Source organism: Anabas testudineus, chromosome 2, assembly GCF_900324465.2.
Source record: "Anabas testudineus chromosome 2, fAnaTes1.2, whole genome shotgun sequence".
NCBI lineage: Eukaryota > Metazoa > Chordata > Actinopteri > Anabantiformes > Anabantidae > Anabas > Anabas testudineus.
Window position 1 is genome coordinate 6596986 of NC_046611.1, and position 15614 is coordinate 6612599.

General features: G+C 37.0%; 1 long non-coding RNA gene across 1 annotated transcript; it reads left to right on the forward strand.

Annotated features, from left to right (window-relative positions):
* Positions 1-13461: 13461 nt before the first annotated feature.
* On the forward strand, positions 13462-14868 carry LOC113162871. The gene is made up of 3 exons (XR_003298849.1): positions 13462-13561; positions 13685-13758; positions 14767-14868. It is a non-coding gene; the product is annotated as an uncharacterized LOC113162871 (long non-coding RNA).
* Positions 14869-15614: the final 746 nt, after the last annotated feature.

Here is a 15614-nt window from a genome sequence, read left to right on the forward strand (position 1 = left end):
TTACACGTAGTATTAGTACTTAATACTATTTAAGTAAAGCATGTGAATACTTATACTTACAATACTACCACCGCTGCATGTTGTAGATCTGTAATAATTTAAGGTCATTGTGAAATTTCTGTTCAAATCTAGCCATAGGGGTTGCAAGCCAGTGACTTCTGTGCCGGTCCCAAGCCCGGATAAATAGAGAGGGTTGCGTCAGGAAGGGCATCCGGCGTGAAAATTGCCAAAATAACCATGCGAATCATTCACAAGACTTTCATACCGGATCGGTCGAGGCCCGGGTTAACAACGACCGCCACAGATGCTGTTAACCTACAGGGTGTCGGTGGAAATTTGACTACTGTTGGTCGAAGAAAGAGGGGAGGCAGAAGGGTTCGTGGTCAGAGAGAGAAGGGAAAAGGCAGGAACATAGATTTGAGAATAGGGACACTTAACGTTGGTACGACGACAGGGAAAGGCAGAGAGCTGGCAGACATGATGGAGAGAAGAAAGGTAGATGTTCTGTGTGTGCAGGAGACAAGGTGGAAGGGCAGCAAGGCACGTAGTATCGGAGGAGGATACAAACTGTTCTACCATGGTGTTGATAGGAAGAGAAACGGGGTAGGAGTGATCTTGAAGGGGGAGTTTGTGAACAATGTTCTAGAGGTGAAAAGAGTCTCAGACAGGGTGATGAGCCTAAAGCTAGAAATTGAAGGGGTGATGATGAATGTAGTCAGTGGGTATGCGCCACAGGTTGGCGGGTATCACAGGTCTGAGTATCCCCAGAGGAGAGAGAGTTGTTGTTGGAGATGGAGCTGCCAGGCAGGAGGGCAAGAGGACAACCAAAGAGGAGATATATGGATGTCTTAACAGAGGACATGAGGTTGGCTAGTGTTAGGGTAGAAGATGCCCATGATAGAGTTAGGTGGAGAAGGATGATTCGCTGTGGCGACCCCTGATGGGAAAAGCCGAAAGAGAAGAAGAAGATGAAATTTTTGTTCAAACAGTACGTCTAGTGTAAATATTAATCTTCAGTTAAATTAAGGTGACAAGCCAACGTTGACTGTCCTCCTAACTGTTGTGACTCAGATCAGCAGCTCCTGCCTGGACCACAGAGGGTGAACCAAACAACCAACCAACCAACCAACCAACAAATACTCATCAGCAAAACATAAGGTAAGAGAATTTATTACTTAAAAACATCCTTAAAACATCCTTAAAAACATCCAGCACTTTGTGATGTGGTTTATTTACATGCATGTGAGCTTCAGTTTCCTGCACCCAGGAAAAAGTCATAAAGAAGTTGTTGTTCTCAATATTCGTCACAAGAGGGAGTATACCCTGTAGCGAGCACCTCTGTCAAGAGCTAACAGCATCCACACATAGTCTCAGAATCATCTATCACCGACTTACATTACAGTTCTTTCATTACTACCCAGGCGGTTTCACGGTTGTTCACTGAGACACAAATGAAAGCCAGGTAGAAAAAACATGGTGACCGTCAAGTACTAATGAATCAGTGACTCCACAGGGTTTATAAAACTGCTTTTCCAGCCAGTCACTCAGAACTGATCAAGCCTTGTGGATGGAGGGTGAAACATTCTCAAGAACTTAAAACAAGTCCAGTAGATACAAGAACAGCAACATTAGACAGAAGAAAAAGAAAATCATTTCTGACTTCTGCTGTTTTCATACGAAAGTCAAATAACTGACCTAGTAAAAATGTTTTGACAAGCACCTCCTTTTGTACGAAACCTACTCTAGGAAATACAGTTTAGGAGGAGGATCTTAATCTTGTAAAACACCTTCTCAGTTTGACAAACCTGGACCACAGAGGCCAAACTAACCAATTTATCCACCACTCATCATCTGAAGAATAAATAAAATAAGATACCTGAACACACATGAATTCTGAACCAAACATACGGTATAACCAAACATCCATGAACACTGTTACCTTCATGAAGGAAACACTGGGTGCAGAATGATTTGGTTTGTAATTCACTCCTACATGCTAGATGTTAAATGACATGTTAAGAATTTGGTGTTTAATACTTTACTGTGACTCATTGTCCACATCAGATACACTGTGTGCCTGTATATTTTGCATACTCTAACTGTATAGATCAGTACAGAGCTATCTCTAACTTATTGTTTTACACTATTTAATAAACTTTCTGTCAACAGGCTGCACATTTGAAAATACTGTAGAGAGTCTTTTTAATTTCCTAGTTTAAATTGCCTATGAGAAAAATGTTATATGTTATTTTCACCAGGGAACAATGAAGATCCTGTGTGTGTGTTTGCTGCTGGTGCTGCTCTCCGCCTCTGTGCTGTCTAAAAAAAAAGGAGGTGAACCGAGAGTGAAACAGGTTGAAGAAGAGCGTTATGAGAAGTTCAGAAGACAACACATAAGTAAGAAGATGACTGAGAATGACTGTGACCAAAGGATATCACAGAATAAAATCTATAAGAATGACAACAGTTGTAAGGAAACAAATACATTCATTCTGGATGATGCACAAAAGGTCAAAGACATTTGTAAAGGTAAAAAAGATGGCATGACAAAGAGTACTAAAACGTTTAGTATTGTTGTGTGTAAACTAAAAAATGAGGGAGCGCGTAAACCAAAGTGCCAGTATAGGGGGAAGCATCTCACCAACAGAGTTGTTGCAATCAAATGTGAAGGAGGTTTACCTGTACACTTTGAGCGTGACATATTGAACGCTGGTTAAACATCTGCATGATGAACTTCAGCTGTCTGTTAAATCAAACAGCATCAAATATAACCTTTAAATGATTTGTCTTATGCTTGCTAAAATATAAGTTTAAGTAATTAGTGATTGTGTGAGAATAATTTTTCTGTGAACATTCAACATTGGTACCAGAGAAGTTGTTCTGACATGTTAATGACCTTGTATTTCTCATATTCTTGTGTCTCTACCACATGGAGCTGTCTGTGGTACATTTATGTTTAGATAACATGTCTTTCATTAATCATCTTGTCTTCATTCGCTTACGTAGACAGTCATTGTCTATCCTGCAGTGGCAAACAATAAAATCTTTATGAGCAATTTGTTGAATTCATTGTGATGAAAGTTTCCTCAACATTTGTTTGATCAATTTCTCATTAATTTAATGTTTTCCCTTCTTTACATTGGTTTCTACTGTAGGTATTTGTTGCTGTAAACTTGATTAAATTTCATTAGATTAGGAAAAAGAAAATTATTTCTGATCTTTGCTGTTTTCACACAAAAGTCAAATTACTAACCTATTACAAATTTGTTTTTGATAAGCAGCTCTTCTTGTAGAAACCCTACTCCAGGAAATACAAATTAGAATTAGGATCGCCACAGTCAATAAACTACCCAATTTATGCACCACTCATCAGATGAGCAATAAATAAAGTAATATACCTGTGTATAAGCTGAGAGGTTCTTGGTGGTCTGACTTCTTCCAGCGGTTGAAAGGGGGTTAGTAAAAACAACAGGGTGAATTCTGAACAGTGTCACCTTCATGAAGGAAGGTTTATTACAGGAGTGGAGGATTTAGTCTTTACAGTCAGGTGCTTTAGTTTCTTTCTTTTTAAGACTTAAAAGCTGCTGCTTGTGGATGGAGTCAGACTGTTGGAAAGGTTTAATATGTACTCTCCAGGAAAGGCCACATGGTGGCGCTGCACACCAAGGATCAGAGCACAGAGAAGGGTTTGGTGAAGAGGATGATGGGTACTGTACTCTGCCCCCTGCTGCTTTCTTCAAAGAGGTTAGATCAGATTTTTGGTTTTTCTGGAACATGTATAAAAGTAATTTTCATTTTCACATTTGGTGACTTTTTATAATTTTTGTTGTGTAATTAGAAAAGGAAAAAAATACAGAAAGGGTTCTACAAATTTGAAGCACTGCTCTTTGACATCTTTATAAGCTATTCCAAGTTCCCCACTACAATTGATTTAGAAATGCAGGTGAATACTTTTCTTTTTCTGTTTGAAAACAAAATCAACAGTAATGTGCAGAATTGATTGTCTCATTTTTAAAGTCTGGTGACTCATTTACTCGTCCATCCTTCAACTTCCAAGACTCCTCATCACTGGAGTAAGAGTAGAAAAAAATCAGACTCTTATTAAGCACCAGCTTACATCAGAGTCAATTAATGAGAATATTTGTTTTTTGCTCTGATGATTAGCTTTAGGGTTCGAACTGCTTCTGTATTTGTTGTATGATGTAAATGGCACAATATTGCAACAGGAAGTGAGTACATTTATTAAATAGACAGTGTGAGAAGTAATCTCTTGCTAATACAGACTTAAAGAGATTTAGTTTGATATGCAACAAATATTCAATTCAGTTTTATTTGTATAGCGCCAATTCACAACAGAAGTTATCTCAAGGCACTTTACAGTATACGGTTTAAGACCTTACAGAGAAAAATTAAACAAAAAATGATACAGAAAATATTAAAGTATAATTTTAATACTAATGTTTGTTTAACTTTAGGGCTTTTTAAAATTAAATCACAATCTTTTCCTAACTACAAATAGTTTGAAACTACACTAATGATAATTTAAAGAACATATCAAAGGGCTTTTCAGAGGTTTATAAAAAAGTTCAACCCACTGTTCAGTCATTGTGTTTCAAGTGTCACAAGTCTGATTTGTCAGCAGAAAAGCTCTTTCCACTCACTCCAACCAGTCGAGGCAGATGGCCACCCACCCTGAGCCTGGTTCTGCTGGAGGTTTCTTCCCCTAAGGGAGTTTTTCCTCTCCACTGTCGACTAGTGGTGCTCGAGCGGGGCTGTTGGGTTTTCTATATAATTCTGTTTTGATATTAAACCTTAAACACTGTAAAGTGCCTTGAGATGACATCTGTTGTGATTTAGCACTGTACAAAGAAAACAGCTGGAATCTCACTTCACCATTTTTAAAATTTGTTCTCTTGATCCCTGAGTACAAGAACCTAAATAGTAAAACACAATTGTGTTTGCAGTGTGGATCTCTGTACAACAGTGCTAGTGAGAACAAGACCTGGTTTGACTGAAAAAATGGTTTACAACAAGGAGAGAAACTGTAAATGGGGACAAAGTGACAACTGTAAATACAGTGTCTGGTAGAAATTTGTACTTTATTTGTTTTAGCATTTATAATATGAATCATAATTTTCAATAGTTACAGTGTGGCTGAAACAGAACTCAGACATAAAGGAATGTATTTCTAACCATGTTTGCTAATAATAAAACTCATACGAAATGTAAGATATTAATATAAGAATCGGGATCTTTACTGTCACAGTCTAATCTTGACAATACAGTTTTGTAAAAGTCTATGAAGGAGACAAAGGAGATTTCTGACATTAAAAGAAAAGTTGTTGATTCTCAGCAGGTTGGAGAGAGTTAAAGACCACTTTATTTTAAGTTTCAACTCCAGCATTTAATTGTCAGAAAGATTGTGGTACTAATGAAAACCATTTGTCACCACTGGTACCCTCCCTAGGAATCATTGACCAACAAAGATCAGACGAAGACCAAAGTGTGTAATAGCCTAGGAGGCCACAAAAAACCCTAGAGTAACATATATTACCAATGTTTATGAGGTTGTTATGAAGAAAGCATTAAACAATACTACAGTAACTGGGTTACAGTTTTATTGAGTAAGCTGATTTTCTGTCATGTAAACTGGAAACCTGGTTACTGTTACCGGGTTTCCAGGTAACCTAGTTTCAGTGGATATACAGTAAACTTGTTCCCTAATTACCAGAGAAACCTGGTTTCTCAGTTACCTGGTTACCTGACTGCATGTGCTGTAGTTCCATTGAATGGTGTGCATGGCAGAGATACAAAGAGGGAGACGCTAATCTGCAGAAAGAACATTGCTGTTCATCTACAGTTTGATCACGGCCATGAGGAAAAAAACCAAAAGGCGACTGGAAGAATGTTCTGTTAACAAAGGAGACCAAAGTAAGATGTTTCTGGCTCTAATGTAAAGAGTTATCTATCGCAACGAGCAAACTCTGCATTGTAGCATAATAACTGTATCCCATCTGTGAAATATGGTGGTGACAGTATCATTATTTGCTGTGACTTAGCTGAGCAGCTCCTGCCTGGACCACAGTGGGTAAACCAACCAACCAACCAACCAATTAATTCTAATCAACAAACATGAGAAAAGCTAATTATTTACATGATTTCCATGTTGTGAAGTTAAGTCCTGTTTAAATTATACAACTCAGTAGATTTTCTTGGTGCTTTAGTTTTACATTACATACTAACAGTTTCTTCTTTTCACTTCAGGAGTTAGAAAGAATTATTGCTCACTGGCAGACAAACTTTTACATACAACTCTACATCTCAGTATGTGTGCATATATAAATACAGTACCATGCAAAAGTATTTGGAATGCAAGACTAAATCATGTGTTTTTGCTGTTATCTGAAATCATTTGGGTTTAAGATAAACAGATGGATATTAGACAAACGTTCTAAATTTTAGTATTTATTAGTAGTATTTATGTCTTAAAATGTTAAGTAACAGAACATAGTATCATGACCAATCTGTTTGAAGCTGATACAACAGTCCATTTGAGAAGTGTAGGGGTATCCATCCATACAGTAGGCCTCCATGTTGGTGTCTATGTTTCCCTCTGTCAGACCAAAAAAAGCATTTTTACTGCTTCCATTTTGAATCAAGAATCTCAAAAAATGTTTATACTGTATATAAATGTATTTAAATTACACGAGGACCAATAAACAATTTAATAAGACACACACAATTCTCCAACTGAAGCATTAACCCAGTCAGAACAAGGTGCAGTCCCACCTCAGTCATAGTTTTTAGCCCTACGCCTCTTAAAACAATAAGGTAATCTGCTGGTTAACATTTTGCCAATACTCCCACTTGTATGCAGAGGTATATATGTTTGTTACATACTCACTATCTTGAACTTTACTCTGCAGACTGCTCTGACACTCTGCATGACTGTTGACCTTTATTTGCAAAGAAATAAACTTACAAAAGACAGATCAGTCCTAGTCAGGTTCTAAATGAATTCATTATCTGGTTGCTAGAGAGAAAGGGAAATTACGTGTTAAGTGTTCATTTGAATATACAGACAGATGATATGGAGTCAGGACAATGGCTCAGCTGACCTGCGTATATTGAATATAGAGCAGTCTCTGACTTATCTATGTTCAGATACAAAGCTGTCCAGTACACATTCAAATGAAGGTGGTGTTTTATTCTCCAGCTTTTCAAATAATTTCTGAATTAGTTTATTGTTAAATTGTTGCTTACTGTCAAATTAAGGAAAAGATCTAAAAGGAGCACTTCCCCAATGGACAGGGAAGAAGACAACAGACGTAACAGCATCTTATCATCACCGTATGCTGTTGGATTGATAGAAAAGATCAGGAGGATCTTTAAGAAACACAGCATCCCTACATTTCAAACACTGCAACACTGAGACTGGTCCACTGCAAGGACAAAGCACCCAGACACAAGCAGAACAATGTAGTATGTGAAGTTCAATGCAGTGAAGAATCTGTCCTATGTACAGATTAGTACATAGGAGAAAACAAACAACAGCTTCACAAACACATGGCACTGGAGGACTCGGCAATCTGTCAGCATCTGAAAGACAAGGGCCACCATTTTGTGGGTATGGTGAGTTAAACCCCCTACATACCCCCTTTTACTTTATTTTAATGTAATACAAATATCACTACATTTACTGTCATGTTTGTTTATTATTACCTTGTGCTGTGGTTTATTTGCATGCCTATAAGCTCCAGTTTCCTGCACACAGGCAAAAGTCATCAAGAAGGTGTTGTTCTCAAAATTCACCACAAGAGGGAGGAGGTATACCCTGTAGCGAGCTCCTCTGTGAAGAGCAAACAGCATCCACACATAGTCTCAGAATCATCTATCACCGACTTACAATACAGTTCTTTTATCACTACCCACAAGGTAGTGTAGGAAACCTATTCCAGGTACTGCGTATTTATGTGCAGACACAAACAAATTAGAAAGAACAAGAGTTGTTTTAAGAGTCTCTGCCTAACTGACACCTGCTGTGGAGGTAAAAACAGCTGTATTTCATACTACTGTTGTCACTGACTCAGCTTAAATATACTGTTACTCAGAAACCTTTTTGCAAATAACCTTTTCCTAATCCACCTGTGAAGAGATGCTAGAAAATACAGTTTAGGAGCAGGATCTTCATCTTGTGAAACACTTTCTCAGTTTGATAAACCTGAACCACAGAGACTAAACTAACTAATTTATCCACCACTCATCAACTGAGCAATAAAAAAAGTAAAAGGCCTGAAAACTCCTGAATAATGAACAGTGTCACCTTCGTGAAAGAGGGTTTGCAGGAGAGGAAGCTTTAGTCTTCACAGTCAGGTGCTGAATGAGTTCATTATCTGGTTGCTACAGAGAAAGGGGGATTACAGGACAAGTGTTAATTTAAATATACAGACAGATGATATGGAGTCGGGACAATGTGTTTTCACCTCAGCTGACTTGCACATGTTGAATAAAGAATTGTCTGTGACTTACAGTATCTCTGTTCAGATACAAAGCTGTTCAGTTCCACACATTCAAATGAAGGTGGTGTTTTACCCTCCAACTTTCAAATAATTTCTGAATTAGGTTATTGTTTTATTGTAATATGGTTCGTCAGATGACTATAACACTGTCCCCTACAGACAAGTAAACCTCAATGGAGAAGACATAAACCACATAAAGAGACATTAGATGAATGCTGCACATTTGTTTTCATACTTACATTTTAAAGTGGTCACCTCACAGACAGCTGCTGATATGGTCCTGTGTGGTCCTCACAGACTATATCCTGCTGACTGTGAAAATAATGAATTTTAAGAACAACATGTTATAAATGTAGATATAGGTGAAGGACGATGTTCAGTCTGATTCCCAGATGTGATCATAAGACATGCCAACTAAGGTAACGTACCAACTTTCAGCTCAGATTAACTTACACATCAGATTAACAGTGTAGTAACTGAAACCGTTTTCTACGAAGCATATTAACAGATAAAAGGACCAATAAGATCAAATGAAAATCACAAATCAGACAAATTTGTCATTCATTAACATTAGCCTGGCAGTGGGAGACTTAAAAAAATCTAAGGATTTACTTTTTATCCATACTGGGTCACCGGGCCAGGAATGATATTTCGAGTCACAATTAAAAGAGGTAAATGTTCTTGACTCAGTGAGCCTCAATATCTATAAAATTCATCTGTGCATGTTGCACACAGACCTGACTGTGACATGCCTCTGTTCATGAACACATACTTTAACTTTGCCTATTATGAAACAATAATTTTTTACTGCTTCTCATTTCCTTTTTAAGAACAATATAACAGTCTTGTGACTCTAGATCTGTCTTCATATTCAGAGAGCTGTTTTTCTTAACAATGTCCTTCAACGTAAATCATACAAATCATCACAAATCATACATTTAAGCACAAACACAAGATGATTTTCTTCATGAAATCTGACAAAACCTTTAACTTTTCCATACACATGCACATTACCCCAAGTGTTGATAAAGATATTTTACTGATGCACTTAACTGAAACAAGACATATTAAACATGACCAGGACAAAATTATTAGCTCTCTAACAACATTGCAGTCATATATTAGCATGGAAGAGTACAGGTTGGTCTCTGTGCTGATCCTATATGATGTGAATTTGGGGCACAGCAGTGGATCAGTTGGTAGAGCAGGTGTCTATGAGCCCCAGTGGTTCAACTCTTGGTTCCTCCTGTCAGTTGTCCTAGCTCAGTCATATGAGGAACATGGGTTTGTTCTGTTATTGTCTATTTCATAACATCTGGTATGAAGCTGTCTCTCATTACACAACACATATCAAACTCAGTATCACTGAGATGCCATAGATCGACTTGTAGATTTAATGTGGCACAGATAGTTGTATCAGGGAGAGGTTGACCTCTTGACCTCTGCAGCGTTTGCCTAGTTGAAAAGTTGCCAAAGCTGAAATCTCACTCCACCATTTTAAAAGTTTAACAGCTGAAACTTACACTCATTCATCAGATAAGATATAAAACTTCTCTTTTTTTGTTCACTAAACAGTGACTTGTATTTTTGCTTTATGTGTTCGCTGTAAAGAGGAAGTTGAGAAAGATGAATACTGTATTTTCTGTAATGTACTTTAATATTTAGCATTTTATTCAAAGCTTTTACCATTATCTTTATTTATTTTCATTGTTTCATATGAAGAAATTTGAGAGTTCTCTGATGATAAGGAATTAATTACTCTATTTTAAAAGAGTCTTTTTTATATCATAAATGTAATCTTAGGCTTATTAGTTTTTGGTTTTGAAAAATTCATTATTTCCAAATGAAGCAGTTCGTTTTAAAACTGTTTGTGCATAATAACAATATAAAATCACAAGTTATGCCTGCAAACACACAGTACAGAATTTCTAGCTCATGATAAACTTGCAACAAGACTACAGGTATGCTGACACCTGACTCCAATTAACTTTTTTGAGGTCATTATTTTAAGGGTTCACATTTGCATTCACCAATAACAGCATGCCGTTTTTATGGTTGTTTTATGAATTTGTTTGTGTTTTTATTTTAGGCACAATATATTTATTAATACTCTTGACACAGATAAAGATCAGATGACATTTTATGACAACTTACAACATTCCTTATGGTACGCATGCTTTTTCTGTGCACTGTTTAAGGGTTTAAAAATCAGCACCTGAGTCTCAGTTTTAGGTCAAATGTGTTTTACAGCACATAATTTACAACAGATATGTATTTTACATTTAAAATTTGGAGTATTTTGGCAAAACACTGGACCCGGGACCTGGTACTGTTGAATACTATTTTTTTTATATTCAGTAGTATAAGGCAGTGTTTTTTGTTTTTTTTTACTTGCAACATGTTTTATCTGTTAAAACATATGCCTGCAGTTGAGACATCCTGCTTCGACTTCTCCCCTTTAGTTCTACTCAGGTGTTGCTACAGAGGAAATTGAGTAACTAAGAGGAGTGGAAGTCTGTGTTTCTGAGAAATAGTTAGATTTTTCTGTTAATATACTAGATAAAACTCTTTAGTGCAAATCCTCAAACTACTTACACAAATTATACAAATGCATTATATTTAGTTTCTATGAAGTGTAAGGCACTTCCAGAGCACAGAACTAACCACAGGAATGGCTGTGTGCGTTTCTGTCACTGTAGCTACACTGATCCAAAGAAATACTGGCAACACATCATACAGATGTTTTTTGAGTTTTATTATTTTCTTATTCTCTCTCTCTTTCTTTCTTCATCAGACACTGTGAAAACTACAACAAACATAAAATATACATATCTCTGAGTCATTTTTTAAGTATTTTAAGCTAGTGTCTGTTTGCACCTCTTGAACCATGTGCAGAAAAACTTGGTAATCATGAATTTACAACAGAAATGCAATGGAAAAATGACAGTGACATAATAAACATCTTAATGAAACATGTCTCTTAGACACTTACAGTCACAATCCCTGTCTGTCCTTGTTCCAGTTTCACTATTTTACTGTTCCTGCTCTCTCTTTCTATTTAATAATCCTTTGTTTATTTAAACAAAGTATATCTTTAACCGGAAATGGTTTATACTGTTCAAACATACTCAAAAGCTTTATGTTGTGAAAAAGTGACATTAGGGAATTTGCTATTTTGTAAAGATATTTATTATTACACATTTATTTTGTTATTTAGAAATGTCAGACTTTGTACATTATTGTATAATTTTGTCTTACATAATTATTAAAAAAAATAAATCGGACATTATGATGAAACACAGAGATTGAACAGGCAGTCCAGCTCCCCCAGTATGGCACATCAATACAGGCAATTTTCAAAAGGTTTGTTTTGTCTCTCAGCACAGTCTTAAGAGCACTGAGAAGATTCCAGGAGACAGATATTTACTCTAGGAGAGCTGGACAGGGGCAGTAGAAGGTCCTTAACCATCAACAGGACCGGTATCTGCTCCTTTTTTCAGGAAGGAACAAGATGATCATTACCAGAGCAAATTGACCTCCAGCAGGCCACTGGTGTGAATGTCTCTAACCAATCAATCAGAAACAGAGAATGAGAGTGGCCTGAGGGCCTAACATCCTCTAGATGTGAGAACGAAAGGGTAGAAAAGTTTTGTTTTTTTTTAAGTGCAAAGGAAGATGCGGAAGAGTTCTGTTTTCAGCAGTTTTTTAAAGATTGCAAGTGAGGTGGCTGAGCGTGCAGAGATAGGCAGCTGCCTATCTCTGCACGCTGAGCCACAATCGTGGGATCGCTGAACTGTTTTCCTTGGTGTCGACTGTGTGGTGCTGGTACCACCAGACGACGTTCTCTGGTTGAGCGTAGTGGACGGGAGGGGATGTAGACCTGAATGATTGAATTGAGATAAGATGGAGCTGTGGAGTTAACCAATCTGTAGACAAGAGACAGAGCTTTGAACTTGATCCTTGCAGCCACAGGAATCCAGTGCAAAGATCTAAAGAGCGGTGAGACATGAGACCTTTTTTGGTTGATTAAAAATGAGGCGTGCTGCTGGACGACCGGAGACCACATCCAAGTTGCTTGGATGTGGTCTGAAAATCTTTATTTTTGCCATGTTTGTCTATAATAACACTCTCTTTAGGATTTACTGGTCTACATTCAGTGTGTGCACATAATGATACCATACAACATAGTGACCACTCTTCACAATGAAACTAGCCAGAATGACTGATAATAAGACTGAAGACATGATGCCAGTCACAGGAAACTGAAGTGAAAGTTAGGTGTTAGGATGGTTCTGATAAGACGGTGATTTGCAAACCAAGGGCATACACACTACACCAGACAAGATTATATTATATGAGATAATTATTGTCTAGTTTTTTATGTATTGAGTTACTGAGTTAATAAATAACTACTTCTTTCTCATTTAATTGGGTTCACTTTATCGAGTTTTAAGAGCTCTGTGAAAATCCAATGACATTTAAGGTAATTTATGCTGAAACGTATAATGGTTCACAAACCTCCAAGTACCGCTTCATTTTGTATGTTGTAAAGAAGAAGTTAATGGAGAACTTTAGAAAACATGTGTTTTGGATTTTTTTTTAAGTAAACTGCAGTTTTATAGTTTTCTGGGTGAATTATGTATTAATCTGTTATATTTTAGGTTTGGTTTGTTTGTTATTACTTTTAATTGAATTGAGAAAGAAGCATTTATCTAAGTGGAAATCTGCTTTGTAACATATACACACACAACACACACGTAACTTGCATCTCACACCTCACACCTACTGACATATAGTCACGTACTCAAGCACACAAAATTTATATGATTTATTGGATAGTGATAGGTTTAGTTCGAACCAATCTCATGATGATACGTGTTCTTGATGCAACGATTTCCTGTACAGAAAAATATAAAGTGTGTGTGAAGAGACGCAGAGAGTTTAGATTTCCTGCTGTCCTGGACCTTCACAAACCTCGTTCTGCATCCCAGTACAAAAGAAACCATACTCGTCGAGTCTCCACTCAGTTTATCAAGTCTAAGGTAAGAATTACTCTGCAGTTTCAGTTCCTCTCCAGGAGTTCATAGGGAGAAGTAATTACGATTACACTGCTTCTTTTTACAATTTTAAACCACACTTAAGCCCCTTTTCCACTGCCCCTTCAGGTACTAAACCAGTGTGGTGCAGGTCTGTGCCAACCTTCTTTTAAGCCACCTCCAGACGTACTGTCACAAACAAGGTAAGTTTACCCCACTGTCTGTGTAAAAGAGTCGAGGTGGCGTGTGAAATATTGAGGATGTTTTATTATGAGACCAGCTACTGCAGTTGTTTCTCCTGTGAGACATGATTTCAACTCGAGTGCAGTTGTCATACATTGTGTTCATCATTCAGTACACTGGAGAAATAAAAAAAAACCTAACCCTTACCAAGCCCTTTGGGCTTGTCCAGTTGGGTGTAGGTGTGATGGAGGTGTTCAGTTACTTGCTGACACAGCCCAACAAGCTTAACCAGAACCCAGTCTTACTACTTTTAAAGTGCAGTGTAAATAAGCAAAGGTGACCCTCTTCTCACCAATATCACAGAGTTTCTGTCTTTGTAGAAGATTAAACTAAAAAGCCAGTGGGACCTGTCTTAAGGTACTGGACAGGGCCCAGTAGGCAGGATAATGGCTTTTAATTCCCATTTCCTCCCAAATTCTCAAAACTACAAATCATTCAGTTAATCACATAGTAGCAAACTAGTACTAAATGAAAATAATCACAAGTTGCAGTCCTGTTTAAAATTAGCTCCACACTGATCAGCCGTAATGGGAAAATCCTTTTTTATTAATGCATGAATTTATTGTTTAACAAACAAGGGGTTTATTATTTACTACTACTAATTAGGTTCGAGATTCAGAGAATTGCACATCTTTGCCTACTGATCCCTGAACTAGAGTGGATGAACCAACCAAACGAGTCACTCAAAAAAAAAAGCAAAACAAAACAAACAAACAAAAAAAGATAAGAGACCCTATTCAAACAAACAAACAACATTTATAGACTAAAGTAATAATACTAAATATGAAGACGGTGCTCTGTTCTTTTAAAATATACAAGAAGGAGAACACAGAAATATTGCTTAAAGCTGCGGTATGAACACAAATAGAAATATTGGTGCATAGAATATTTGACAAAAAAAAATTACATACATACAGCTTATTCTCTGTAACTCTAACTTCTCTTTCTTATTTTTTTTTTTTCACCAGTGAATCATGAGGATCGTCTTTGCCTGTTTTCTGCTGGTGCTGCTCTCTGCCCTGGAGTTCAGTGCAGCTCTGGACTTTTATGACAAGCATGTCGCCCCAAACATGGGAATTAATGACTGCAAAGATAAATTGCAGAGGGTAGGAGGGGATTTTAATACCTTCATTCTGACTCACAGGAAGACAGTAGAGAAACTGTGTAGAAATGTTAACGGCATGAGAAAACTTCGAGATGTAAATATTATTGATTGTAAAGTAAATAAAGTGGGTGAATTGTATGGTGCTGTAGTTACAATTAAATGTGAAAATGGAATACCTGTGCACTTGGAGAACGTAGTAAGAGGTATACCAAAATAGTGACGTTTTGGAAAAATTAAAACAAGTCTTATTTTGCATATAGTAAAGGGGCTTTACAGTTTTCTTATAAACTGATTTCAGGGAGCGTTTGACCTCTTGACCTCTGCAGTTTTTGCCTAGTTAAAAAGTTTCCAAAGCTGAACTCATGCTACCATTTTAAAAATGTTCTTGTTTCCTCAGTATTAGGAGACAATGTGTTTCATTTATGTGCTTTATTCGCTTACGTAGACAGTCATTGTCTATCCTGCAGTGGCAAACAATAAAATCTTTATGCGCAATTTGTTGAATTCGTTGTGATGAAAGTTTCCTCAACATGTTTTCCCCTCTTTACATTGGTTTCTACTTTAGATACTTGTTGCTGTTAACTTAATTTCCATTAGATTAGGGAAAAAAAAAGATTCCTCTGCTGTTTTCACACTGGAGTCAAATTACTAACCTGCTACAATTTAATTTTTTTGATAAGCAGCTCTTCTTGTAGAAACCCTACTCCAGGA